Source organism: Topomyia yanbarensis, chromosome 1, assembly GCF_030247195.1.
Source record: "Topomyia yanbarensis strain Yona2022 chromosome 1, ASM3024719v1, whole genome shotgun sequence".
Taxonomy (NCBI): domain Eukaryota; kingdom Metazoa; phylum Arthropoda; class Insecta; order Diptera; family Culicidae; genus Topomyia; species Topomyia yanbarensis.
In genome coordinates, this window is record NC_080670.1 from 33,850,130 (window position 1) to 33,863,960 (window position 13,831).

Genomic DNA, 13,831 nt, shown 5'->3' on the forward strand with positions numbered 1-13,831 from the left:
ATTTCTGACCTATACACGCAAAAAGAATATGGCAAAAATAAACAAATTTTGGTTTTGAATAACAATTTTCCCGTTTGATATAGTGACAAACAAAGATTCAGGTTTGATTCAATCAATACTGTTGGTTGAAATTACCAACTAATTCGTTTTTTGGCTTTTCAGTAGTTTCAACAAATATTTCGTTTGAAACAACAAAATCATGTTAAGTTTAACCGAACAAACAACTTTGAAGGAACAAAAACAAATCTTTTGTATCAACCAAAGGAGAGAACAACTCAAATTTAGTTGAAATTAAACAAAGATTCTGTTGGTTTTTAACAAAGGGATCAGTTAGATCTAACAAATTTTATTTTGATTCAACAATGTTTCTATTCAAAATGTAAACAGAAGTATTTGTTGAACTAAACCAAATACATGCTTTTGAAAAACGCCCATTTCAGTTTTAAAAAGCCATTCGCCACGTTTTAGATTCAACAAAACGTTTTGTTGATTCAAAAAGGCCTGATTCTTCTGCGTGTACTGTTTTTGTTTGTTTGCCTCCTGGCTTTTTTGACTTCGTGCTACACTCTTCCGTCTAACACCTCATTATAGCACTTATAAATACCCTTTACCCACTTCAAACGTAAAACCTCCTATGGAAGCATTACACCGTTCATTTGAAACTGCAAATCGGCTCAGCCATCTCTGATAAAATTGAGCGACATTATGTGAAACACACATACTCACAAAAATTTTGCGATCTCAACGAACTGAATCGAATGGTATGTGACACTCGGCCATCCGGGCCCCTGTTGAAAAGTCAATTAAATCTAATAGAGATAAAATTAGGCAATCCATAAGACGTTTCTGATCAGCTGATTATTTCTTGTTTACTTCTTCTGACGCTACGTCTGACAATATCGTTGATTCGATCCAACATCAAACGAATCGGACTAACGAAAGATGTTTGTCGCACGAGTTTTTCTGTTCTCAGGAGTAGACTTGTTGACAGAACCTACCGCTGGATTGTCAAACAAACGTCTAATCACAGAGAACAGACGTCCATCTTCAGTACTCAACTTGTGTAAAATCTCTAACGCTTTCGAAGGTAGTTAGGATATCCAAACCAGGTGCGCTACTGTCGTCATGTTTTTTTTGCGGCTGAGTTCGACAGAATTGACAGCGGTTATTCCTCCATCCAGTTAAACTAGTCCGGAACCGGTTCGGACTTCCAGCATGAATTCCAGCTCAAATGCATCAACCGATAGAGTCGGAATCGGTTGTTTTCTTTGAGCAAGATTCCATACTGAATACATTCAGGATTTCGAACCGGTTCCGGAATGAATTTGACGGATAGTTGGGATAGGTTGGCGTGGCGGCGCTAGTGTTTATTGTATATTAATTCAAATGTTTACACACGTTTTTTAAATATTTTTGTTCGATCATGGATGTCTGTTCTCTGTGGTCTAATGGATTGCCTATTTGTTCAAAGAATCCATACAACAATAATAGAATTTTGAATGCAACACCAGTTATATAGGAACCCCGAGCAAAAATATATTTCGAAGAGAAATAAATTGAAAAAAACGTTTTGTTTTGCGAATTTCAAGATACCTAATTACCATCGCGAAACTGGCTAAATGGTGTCTTCGAATGTTTTCATTAACGTTACAAGTCCGTTCCTCCATAGGGGAGATATCTGTTATGAGTTACGAAATGAAAAAAAAAATACCTAAAAAAATAGATCATCAAAATTTTAAAAAAATATGTATGTTCTAGACCCCGCCATAGAACATTTCAAAGTTGTGCTCAGATGAAAGAGAGCATCTAAGCTTTCGATTGGTGAGTAGTTTAGCGATACTGATTTTTTTGACCAAATATTTTCTATAAGATACACCGTGATATAGCTATGATATGAAATAAATAAACTTATGACAACGAATATCGAGATAATATTTGTTGAGATGCAAAAATCAAGAAGTCTAAGCATCTGTGCATTTCTATTACTACCGCTAGCTCTAAGATATCAATAATGCTGTTGCAACAAACTGAAATCAAGCCGAAACTTAGCTCAAATAGGAAGCAATATCCGCCTCGCCGTTACTCATAAGAAACCCATCCGATCATCAATAATTCACCCGGGGGTCAATCGCATCTTTTTTGTTTGCTTTGTGGCGTCAATCACCGTTACGCCAATAAGTTGCACTACTTGCGCTCCACATCCTCGTTGTGTCATTCGGGCGGGTTGGCCACTGTTTCTGCCGCCACACAAAATTAGCTCAGACGTATGTGCCATTCATCATACCGGACACCACGCAAGACGCTTTTGGTCAGTTTGTGCACCATGTTTGGGTACACATATACACACACACCTCAATTATTTCACTTAATTTCACTTTCGATCGAAAGGTCTTTCCTCATACTCACTTCCTTCCTACCTAGACGTGAAGCGCAAAAACACTCACCACGCTGCTGATCGTTGACACGCCGGCCTGGAATCACAAGACGAATGAGTGCATATATACTATTTTAACAAGCTTGAGATCCAGGTACAATGATAAAAGTACAAAAATAACAGACGTTAAGGCAAGAAAAAAATTTCTTTAAACACATGTGTAAACTTTCAAATCGATACTTGTAGGAAATGAAGGGTAACTTACCGCCATCTACTCAAGTGTTGACCACTCTAAATAATGATGAATAGAGTGGCCATTGTAGTATGGTGTTCGTTAATTTCGATGAAAAAAGGCAATTCCAGGTAGGCGTGCATCCATCGATCGTCATAATTTTTTGATCGCGATGCGTCTCCTTCCTCTTTATCGCCAGCGGTGAAATTATGCGAACGCGAGTAAATTATGCGAATGGGTTGTGGCTCGCTAAACCAAAAGTGGGCAACCAATTCGATGGCATTCCAATCCGAAGTAACCGCACAACGGAGGTGGTATGCTGGAGGGGGGGTCTAGGGAGCTAGGAGAATGTTGCAACAGGACGTGAATTGTCTTTGTCTTTTTCAACGCGACACTATAGGCCCTGGTATGCGAAATGACAGCGTGTATAACTCGGAGGGCTTTCTATCTTTTCCATTTGCAGCTGTGGACAAACTGTTACCACGCGGTTTCGCGATTTCGTTTTCGATTTCATTATAACCTGTCGCTAAGTCGGTTGTGAATAATCGATGTTATTATTTTTCAATTTCTGCAATCAACAGTTCACCTTTCCTATTCCTAGGCATCAGCAGGTGGCGCGAGTTATACAATTAATTTGAAAGACAATTATTTTTATGCAAAATATGAATTTGACCACGGTGGCATTAAGACAATTTTCTCCTGGATTTGGCGTAAAATCAAAGCATTATTTGAGATTTTTTTTGTGAAAAAATTAAAAGACATACAAACTTCTGCTTTTGATCGTCTATTCATTATTTACCGATAATTAGAAAATGATTTTTTTTGAAATTCAAAATGGCGGCTTCAAGATGGCGTTTTTCTCGAAACCATTTTTTTTCGTCTAACGGCAATTGTTATTGATCTGATTTCCTTTATTCAAAAAATGTTTGAAGTATATACTTTTTTGTATGACTTATAACTAACATTGGCATAAAAATAATTGTTTTGCTTTGCTTAGCTCCAGCCGATCGACTTTGCTGTGTAACTAGTCTGTTCACTACTGTTCCTAATATCGAAATTTGTCGAAAGTGAACCGATTCAGAGAAGCCGGCCAACTTGACTTACATTCCTTTCTAGCCACCCTCGCACGGTTTCTTCCATGGTTACTTCAACGACTTGTTTCTAGAGTGACCGAACTCAAGTTATGTGTCAAAACGGCTCGCAGTATTTTTTTTCCAGAACATGAAGGTAATAAATTTTTAAAAGTAATTCAAAACCTTCATGGGAGGGGTTTGAACCCCTAAAACCCTCCCCATGCGCACGGGCCTGCTTTAGGATCAACAAAAAAGCCAATCGCAGAATTGACCAAATTTAAAATCTACTTACTAATCGTAGAGAAGAGAAGATCACTTGATTACATGAGTATGAATACACCCAATTTCAGATTTTCATACGAGGCTGATCGACCTAGTGACCTTCTTATAGAAACGAACATTCGCATGAACCAACCTTAAACCAGTAACGACCCTTCTAACGTTGAACTCTTCAATTAAATGCCCTTTATCCATATGCCCATCCTCAGCACAAAAAATGAATGAAACGAATCAATCGGAATGTTGTGAATATAAAGAAAATAGAAGTTAATAGCAACTCCAAAGGTGAACCAGGTGTTCAATAATGACGAACTACCAATCATTTTCTCTCTCTCTCTCTCCCTCTCTTCTTTTCCCATCCATCTATCGTACAGTTGATCCAAATGTTTGCCCAAAATTGATCCCCTGATGATGGATCGCTCTTGACCGGCTGTATGCGTGTTCGTGATGCAACACAGCATCGCCTATCACGACGTTGCTGGGGCCAGTTTGACGCTTTGGTGATGTCTTTTTTTCTCGTTCGATCAATCGCGATGATTCGGTAATATTTTTACATAAACGACCGGGCACGGCATGCGATGTAACTGCGGTGGACTGATTTGCCGATGAAAATCATCCAATCATCTGTCAGTGGTAGCAATATCGAAGCAGGCGAAATGTCACAATTAAATGCCAATTGGGCGTTGGGTCTGACGAGCCGAAGAGCTGGCAATTATATTAATACACTGTTGTTGAGTGAATGAAAAGGCAAAATATTGCACTACCCTAGTTGGAATGTGGGCTCCGGCTGAGTTCAAATAAACAGCCACAGAGTTCACGATGTATTGCCGGTTGGGGTTCCATCACAGTGAAATGCGCTACATGTTCCAATAAATAAGCATAAATTATTTATTTTTTGAATGAAATTTCGTTAAAAACTAGTGACGCTATATCGCAATTCATTCAATTAGGTTCTTTACTGAATCAGTTAACCTCACTTTTCTTGACAGTTCACTTGTACTGTTTACATGGACTTAGAAAATTTTCGTGGAACACTATATTCACTCCAAGCAAATCTCAAAGCATTTTTCTAAGTCCATGTAAACAGTACAAGCGAACTGTCAAAAACGAGCACCCGAGTTCATTTGTGACGTCAGCGTAAAGTATACAATTAGGTTCTTTACTGGCACAGTTAACCTCACTTTTCTTGACAGTTCGCTTGTACTGTTTACATGGACTTAGAAAAATTTGTGGACGACTAGATTCGCTCGAAGAAAATTGTAAAGAATTTTTCTAAGTCCATGTAAACAGTACAAGCGAACTGTCAAAAATGAACACTCAGTTCATTTGTGACGTCAGCGTAGAGTATTCCATATAGTCATCCACAAATTTTTTCCAAGTCCATGTAAACAGTACAAGTGAACTGTTAAAAAGTGAGGTTAATTGTATCAATAAAGAACCTAATACTAATGTGTAGGTAATGTTAATAATTCAAATGTATATCAAATCAACTGTGAGATCGGTTAAATCAACAACGATATACTATGCAGCGAATCTGGAAATAAATGTGGAAATAAACTGAAGTATTTTTATGCGGTTTTTCATACGACTTTTTTATATGGATTTTACAAATTTTGCAGGTTTTTATGCGGTACATATCTCCCGCATTAAAAGTCTTCAGTGTATATGTCAAACTAATGGGATTATCAAATGTAAGAGCGAGATAATAAAACATCAATGTTAAGAGCGGTATGCCACTTCTAGTAGTTATACAGTGAAGACCCGTTTTTTTCAGCCCCTTGGCAAATTTTAAGCTGATAAAACAGGGACGTTGGTAAAATCGGGACATATATTTTTCTGTCTTTTTGATAAACCGAAGCTCTTAAAATATTCTTCTTTGGTCCTTAGATATAGCCTCGCAGCCTTTTCTGATTATTTACTTAAAGTTCCCCTTAAGGGGGTCTAATAGTGCAAAATTAAAAAAAAAATAATATTTTCGCTTTTGCATTTTTCGGATTTCTAAGTTAAGAAATATATGCCTAAGAGAGGATTTACTCGAATTCAACTCGGTTCGTCTGCTAGAGGCAATCAAACTACCAATTATCAATTTTCATATGAAGCTGATAAAATCGGGTCTCCACTGTAATCTCTTTTATATAAACACGTCTTCGTTTGATACTATCGATCGTACATGATGATGGACACATGAATATAAATATAAATATAAATATAAATATAAATATAAATATAAATATAAATATAAATATAAATATAAATATAAATATAAATATAAATATAAATATAAATATAAATATAAATATAAATATAAATATAAATATAAATATAAATATAAATATAAATATAAATATAAATATAAATATAAATATAAATATAAATATAAATATAAATATAAATGATGCTGATCTTGACAGCAAAAAGATAGGGGTCAAAATGGTTAAATGAAAAGTATGGTTATATTAATTCATTTGCATAACATAATTTTTTATTAGACATTTTACGTACAAAAACGTGAAAGAAGTTCGAATGGGTATCTTTATCATCAACTGCGTCGGAAAAGACCAAAACGGCATATTACTTAATGGCGTAATTATCATGTTATTTTTGTAAAATACAACGTGGAATGCACCAGCTGTAAGAATTTATTAAAACTTTCGCTATCAAATTAAAATATGCAGACTTTCCTCTGATGACGTTAGGAGGCAACTTTTCAAACAATGCACCCTTAATCGACTCCGATATAATCTGTATATTATTCAAACATTTGAAATCCGGAATGAATATGAAATTGAAATTAACGATGGAAATTCCATCAAATACCGGGTTGCAGCACAATTTCGCATGCGTCCTTCGATGAATGCGTGAAATGGGTATTTAAAATTCAAATATGGAAGTTATACGATGCATAAACATGCGAAATATCGTATGCATGTTCGTAGGTTTTTTCCGAATCTTACTTTTAGCTCATCTTTGAAATACCGTTTTATTTTGTTACTTGTCAACATGTTCTCCACGCCTTAATATCAAATTTTACTGCGACTTGCGTCAATTTCCCATGTACCTACAAGTCTACAACAAAAATAGAAAGAAAACAGGTAGGTGAAGGATGGCATTCAAACACGTTCCTCCTCCAGTTGTCAATTACGAATACATTTCATTTTTGATTGTGCTTTGTACCCATGCTAGCGGCAGATATTGCCTTGTTTTAAGGTCATATCGTCGATGTTATGTTGAATATATAACAACGAAAATCATTGAATCGCAGGTAGTGACTTTCTGAAGAAGTGTGTCGTATATGTAAAGATGTGTTTGCATTCCCACTTAACACCTAAGCAGTAACTGCATTTGGAATGCGTCGCTTGACCAAAACAGCCAAAACTCAAAGGTGGCCTTGATCGATTAGCATTGGAAGGTGTGAAACAAATACGAAACGTCAGTACCGACAGTTGAGCATCTTCAGTGTAACATCTTGGATTACAGGATATATTTTGAAATACATATATTAGAAGTTGCAAAGAAAGAGGTCATTAACACCATAATGACATCCGATCGATGATTCCGGACCCGGAGCCAACTTTCCTCTCCCGTTTGTCACTGAATAAATCGATAGTACGACAAAAAAACAAGTTGTTCAACATCAACACCATCTTGGAGTAGGTAGCATTAGAAGATGACCGAAAGCCGGCTTGGTAACTTTTATCAGCCTTTGCTGCTAGGGCCTTCCCCGAGTCGATGGGTCGGTGCCTATGGCTATACAAAGTAAAATGTCTCACAAAATGTGAAATTTCGCCTTCTGATTGCGGTCGGTGCTTACTGCTTAGGAGCTGGAAAGTGAACCCGTGTTTGGCTCGACTCTTGCGACATTCCTGCACGGCACATATTCACTGTTTGCACGGATGCTTTAGCTGTAGCTTGGGAGTGTAGCGATCGACCCATGCGATGATCAGTTTGAGTTTGAGCAGGTGTGAGTTTTCGTTTGATGAATGTAAGATCGACGATGTAGCTAAGAGTTTTCTGGCAAACAAGGTGCCATATACGAGATAATCATTAAAATTACTCATAGAAAAGCGTTGTACTTTGGAACGCTTAATTCTTTGCCTCAAATGTTCTTTTCTTTTTGGTAGTAATATAAAATAAAAAATTGTATAGATTTATACTGTCGCCCTACGCATAATTGTCCCATGTATATACACAGCAAAATTTGGTTGTCGATTTCAGCAAAAGTTTACTGAATTTTCATCAGCTGAAAGTTTCAAGCACTATTTAGACTCTCGGTGAAAATGAATGTGAACATGTGTTGAATGGAATTGTTAACGGCGGACGACGTAGTGAACAGTTTCATCAGCGAACAACGATTTCACGCTCAACTGACAGTTTACAGTTTGTCAGAATGCAATCTAGTATTGTGGTTATCACTGGAAATTAGCAAAAATAGCGAAAAAACAAGATAGCGACAAGATTGCGAAACCGCCATTTTTAAGATTTAACCTTTTCAATTCCGTAAGGCAAAATTGATGTAATGTAAATGTAATTTGAATTGATTTTTATATGAAGTGTTCGAGCGACTATTGGTCTTGAACCAAGGAAAAACTTAGGAGGTTGCAAAGGAATCGAGTTAGGAATCAAAAAGGTACACTAAACAATAAATTAAATGGGTACCAAAAAATAGTAACAAATAATTTCCGATTTTCGCTCAACAGGTAGTGAAGGGGTGAATAAATCTATGAACTGTCAATTCATGACCGTCCGATACCAGACCAACAGGGCCTATATATTGCTAGATGTTTGTTCTAAACTGGGCGGATGGAGCGGCTCTATCCCATTTGGCATAATGTCATTTGGCATAATGCCCTTTGGCGTAATGCTATTTGGCATAATGACCATTTGGCATAATGACCATTTGGCATAATGTCCATTTGGCATAATGTCAATTTGGCATAATAGTCATTTGGCATAAAGGTTATTTAGCATAATGGTCATTTGGCATAATGCCATTTGGCATAATGGTCATTTGGCATAATGCCATTTGGCATAATGCCATTTCGCATAATGCCATTTGGCATAAGGGTGATTTGGCATAACCAATTAGAACCCAGCATTTATAGAATGTGCGCAAATAAGGAGAATGCCTTTGCGTTATGAGTGCAGGGAGAATGGTGATTGACGGTCCAGGAAAGATCAACCTGGTCTACAATACATTCGACTAGTTTATTTCGTCTGCGTTTTACTATCGAGGGGAGCACTACACCTTCCCTTTGGTGTTTGCTACGATGACAAGCAAATCAGAATCTCTCTATAGAGCAGTATTGTCTAAGCTTATCGAAATTGCTGATGAGATCGACGTTGAATTGCATCCAGAAGTGATTTTAACAGATTTGGAAAGGCTCTTATCAATGCGTTTGCCGAAGAGTTCCCTGGTTCAAGGCATGATGGATGTTTTTTTTTCATTTAAGCATGAACTGGTGGAAATATATCCAACAAAGTCGTTTGTTGCAGATTTTCAACAAAAATGAAAACTATTTTAATACATACAAAAAAACCTGTTTTAACCCACCTAGCGGTTCAATTGTGCCTTTCTCATTTCTATAAACTACGGCTTGGTGGCAGGTTATTTTCAACATAATTGTGGAAATGTCCATTACATTCTTAGTACACTTTGCACTTATACACAATGGCTTGCCAGCCACGAACTTGATGATATACGTGTCGACGGTGAAACACTTGAAACAAAAAAAATATCATACTTAATTAGCCTAATCAGCATTAGTTCAATGTTATCTGCTTGCTAACTCATTTTGTCATGCGGTGGGGGGTGTGTGGGGAGGGCGAAAATCCCACGAACGAACGACTCCCCAGCTTAATTTGGTATGCTTTGTGATATGGTGGCGGTTTAAAGAGTGTTGGGAGCTATGTGGGGTGTTGGTCTGCGGGGTGATTTAAGGGGATTTTAAAGGGAGGGAAGTGAACAGTAGAGGGGGGGATGGTAACCCCTCTCCGTATATCCTCAACTGTACCCCTTTAAAAATCCAGAAACCTTATGCCAGCAAAAAAAATTATTAGGATTAGGTTGACGGTTTTCAGAGTGATTTCATAACCTTTCTATATGAGAAAGACAAAAATGTGCCAAAATTGAAAAAAGTAAATTTTGGTCATTTTTTTTTTTGAGTTTGCATCAAATCTCGAGGGCAAGTCATGCACCTTAAAGACATCTGGCATCAAAAATAAAAATTCTATTTTTAATGATAATGGTCATTGGAGTCGTTTGGTGGGTCGCAGTACTGGTCTGATGCATATCATCGAAGAACTGAAGCTAGAGGAAAAAATTATCGCTTCACAAATCTTGGAACATATGTCACTAACCTCCGAGAAGAAGCGTCGTACCAAAGATCAGATAATTGATGCGAAACTGTGCAAAAATGTTACGAACTTACAAAATTTTGATACTATTTTTTTTTCAATTTGTTTATTTGATAAGGCACGTATGCGTTAGCTTAAAGGTGCCATTTTTTCATTGTTTTACATTTTGAATTTCTTAAAACTAGGGGGATACACATTTCAATATTATTTTGTTTTATATAATAAAACTAAAAAAAAAAACTACAGCTAACTTATACATATAAAAGAGGGTATAATATAATATTCGTAAGATTTGGGGGACGGGTCATTTGTGTGTTCTTTGTATAGTAATTCACTTTATGATTTTTAGAAGGGAGATTGTAGAAAAAATAATTATTAACTAAGCGGAACATTTTACAAGCTTATTAACTAGAGATAACTAGAAAGAGTGGTTCAAGATTAAGGGGAATTAATTAGGACTATTTTAAAGTAGTGGTACTGTTGCGCATTTCTTAACGAGATTAAATATTGTTCAACTAAAACTAGAAGATAGGGGGGCACATAAATTTTGGGAAGATATTCAAGGGGAGAAGGGGGTGAAGTCATACATCTGTGTATCAGAGACATGGGAGGGTGGGTGGACAAGGCTGAAGGGGAGGGGGGGGGGTGAGATATAAACTTTCAGTTTCCGGCATCAGGAATTAACGGCCAGGATTACAGATTCGAATGGATTGATCAACTAACACTAGAAGATAGGGGGGCACATAAGTTTTGGGAAGATATTCAAGGGGAGAAGGGGGTGAAGACATACATCTGTGTATCAGAGACATGGGAGAGAGGGTGGACAAGACTGAACGGGGGGGGGGGATATAAACTTCAGTTTCCGGCATCAGGAATCAACGGCCAGGATTACAGATTCGAACGGATGTATCAAGTATTGGGACGCCGGGCGGTTTTCCTCGAGCCGGCAGGGGTTCCTCCAGACGATTTCGTAGTACGGCTCAGATACGGATCGGGAACACACCGCGCTGCGCGTGTGATGTTGTACTGTAGATCTCGTGTTGTTGGTTCATTCGACAGATGTTTTGTCTCGTCTTGGAGTCGTATCAAACCATCGTTGGGGTACGGTAGGCGGAAGAGGGCACTTCTGGGAATGATAAGAGAAAAGATAGGGGCATTTAAATTTGGATATTGATGGTTTTGAGGAACGTGTATATAAGGGACATGTAGAGAATATCGCGGCTTGCTAGTACATCTCGAACCGGGACATTGGGTGATTTTCCTCGGGCCCGAAGGGAATCGAATAGTTGAGATCTGGCAGAACAGTACTCGGCGCATGCCCAGACAACATGTTCGATTTCGTGATAACCGTTGCCACAAGCGCAGATACCGCTATCCACGAGCCCAATACGCCGGAGATGTGCGTCCAGCGTGTAGTGATTGGACATGAGCCGAGACATCACGCGAATGAAATCCCGACCCACATCCATCCCTCTGAACCAAGGTTTCGTCGATACCTTAGGGATTATCGAATGTAGCCACCTTCCCAGTTCACCATTGCTCCATGATGTTTGCCAACTTTCGAGGGTTCTCTGATGAGTAATACTGAAAAATTCGCTGAAGCTAATTGGTCTTTCATATATGTCACCTTGCAAAGCGCCCGACTTAGCTAAAGAGTCCGCTTCTTCATTACCTGGAATGGAGCAATGCGAGGGAACCCAAACTAAGGTAATCTTGTACGATCTTGCAGACAAAGCACGCAGGCGCTCCCAGATTTTCCCCAGAAAATATGGAATGTGCTTTCTAGGTTTCATTGAACGGAGAGCCTCGATTGAGCTGAGGCTATCCGAGACAATAAAGTAATGATCGGTGGGCAAAGTATCAATGATCCCATTTTTTGATACTATTGATTATCTTCAAGCAATAGCAGCAAATCTGGGCTCGCAATAAAGATGATTTTTTTAATTAAGTTTTCTAATCCCTATGACGGTAAATACGAATAAAATCATTGAATATAATTTATTTTGTTTTAATTTGCACACAAACTATTGAAAGAAACAGAACCAGAACAAATGCTTAGTTTACTGAATTTATTTACACAAGGATTTTAAAAGTAAAATTTGCTTTGAGTAAGTTGTCATAAATTGTGGAAATATGAAATTAGGAATTTGCAAACTTTCGCATTAAAGAACAGCTCATAATTAAAAGAAGGATGAATTTTCAGTAAAGTATGTCATTTATCTTTCAATAATTAGGATAAGTACAGACTAGATAGTTCGGTATAAATCATTGATGATTTTCCCTTCTTTTAAACATGAGCTGTTCTTAAATAGAAAGATTGTCAAAATTTCTATTTAAAATTTACATAAATAGAATGAAATCCTTAAATGCTAGCTTGTCGTTAATCCAATGTTCACTTTGCCAAATACAAAAATATACCAAATAGAATTATGCCAAATGGTGTTATGCCAAATGGCGTTATGCCAAATGGCGTTATGCCAAATGGTCTTTATGCCAAATGGTCTTTATGCCAAATTGCCATTATGCCAAGTCACCTTTATGCCAACTGACTATTATGCCAAATAACCATTATGCCAAATAACCATTATGCCATATGACATTATGCCAAATGGCATTATGCCATATCACATTATGCCAAATGGGGTAGAGCCGATGGAGCTAACAGGGTATATTTTCAATTCTTTCGCTATTTTGAATTGATTCCGTAGCATGCTAATCTTCGGTGAAAAGCACAATATTCGAAAGCGAACGCTCATCGTGAACAGCGATGACATTTATATTCACCACTCCGCATCAATTCCGTCCATCACTGCGTTTACACTCCCGGTGAACAAGTGAAATATCCACCGTGTACATATTTCACCGTGGAATTTTCAAAATGATCGGGGAATATGAATATTATTGCATTGATTAAATTATATCGAATAATTGTACATGGAATCGCTAAGTATATTAGTGTACTATCGTTTACTTCCAGTTTCACCTATTTCTATGTACTAATAAGCATCGAGTTCACGTTCATTTTCACCGAGGGTATAAATAGACCTTCAGCAATACAAGATGCCGAAAAATCGGCAATTTGAACTGAACCTGATTGACAGATTCGCTTTGTTGAAAATTCAGTCATTCAAATTGACATACTTCATTCAAATACTCAACGAAGCCAATCCCAAATTAACAAGAGTTTGATTAACAATTAACGTTCGTCGATGACATGAATGATTTTCATTGTATCGAGGATCCCATATTATTTCGTACTACCAACCAACCAAGCAAGAAGGTGATATAAAACGAAGTAAAACGGACAATGGTCCCTAGATAGTTCATTGTAATGACTTCCGAGATCTTTTACGATGAGTTGACGATCTGACAATATTTCTTCGCCGTTGCTAAGAAGGTTCTAACAAAAGAATCAGAATTTTCTTGGCTAAACCCCAATTACCACTCCCGGAACAGCCATTTAAAAACCTTACGACAACGAGGATAATTTGGATTGAATAAAAGGGCAAAAAAAATTTT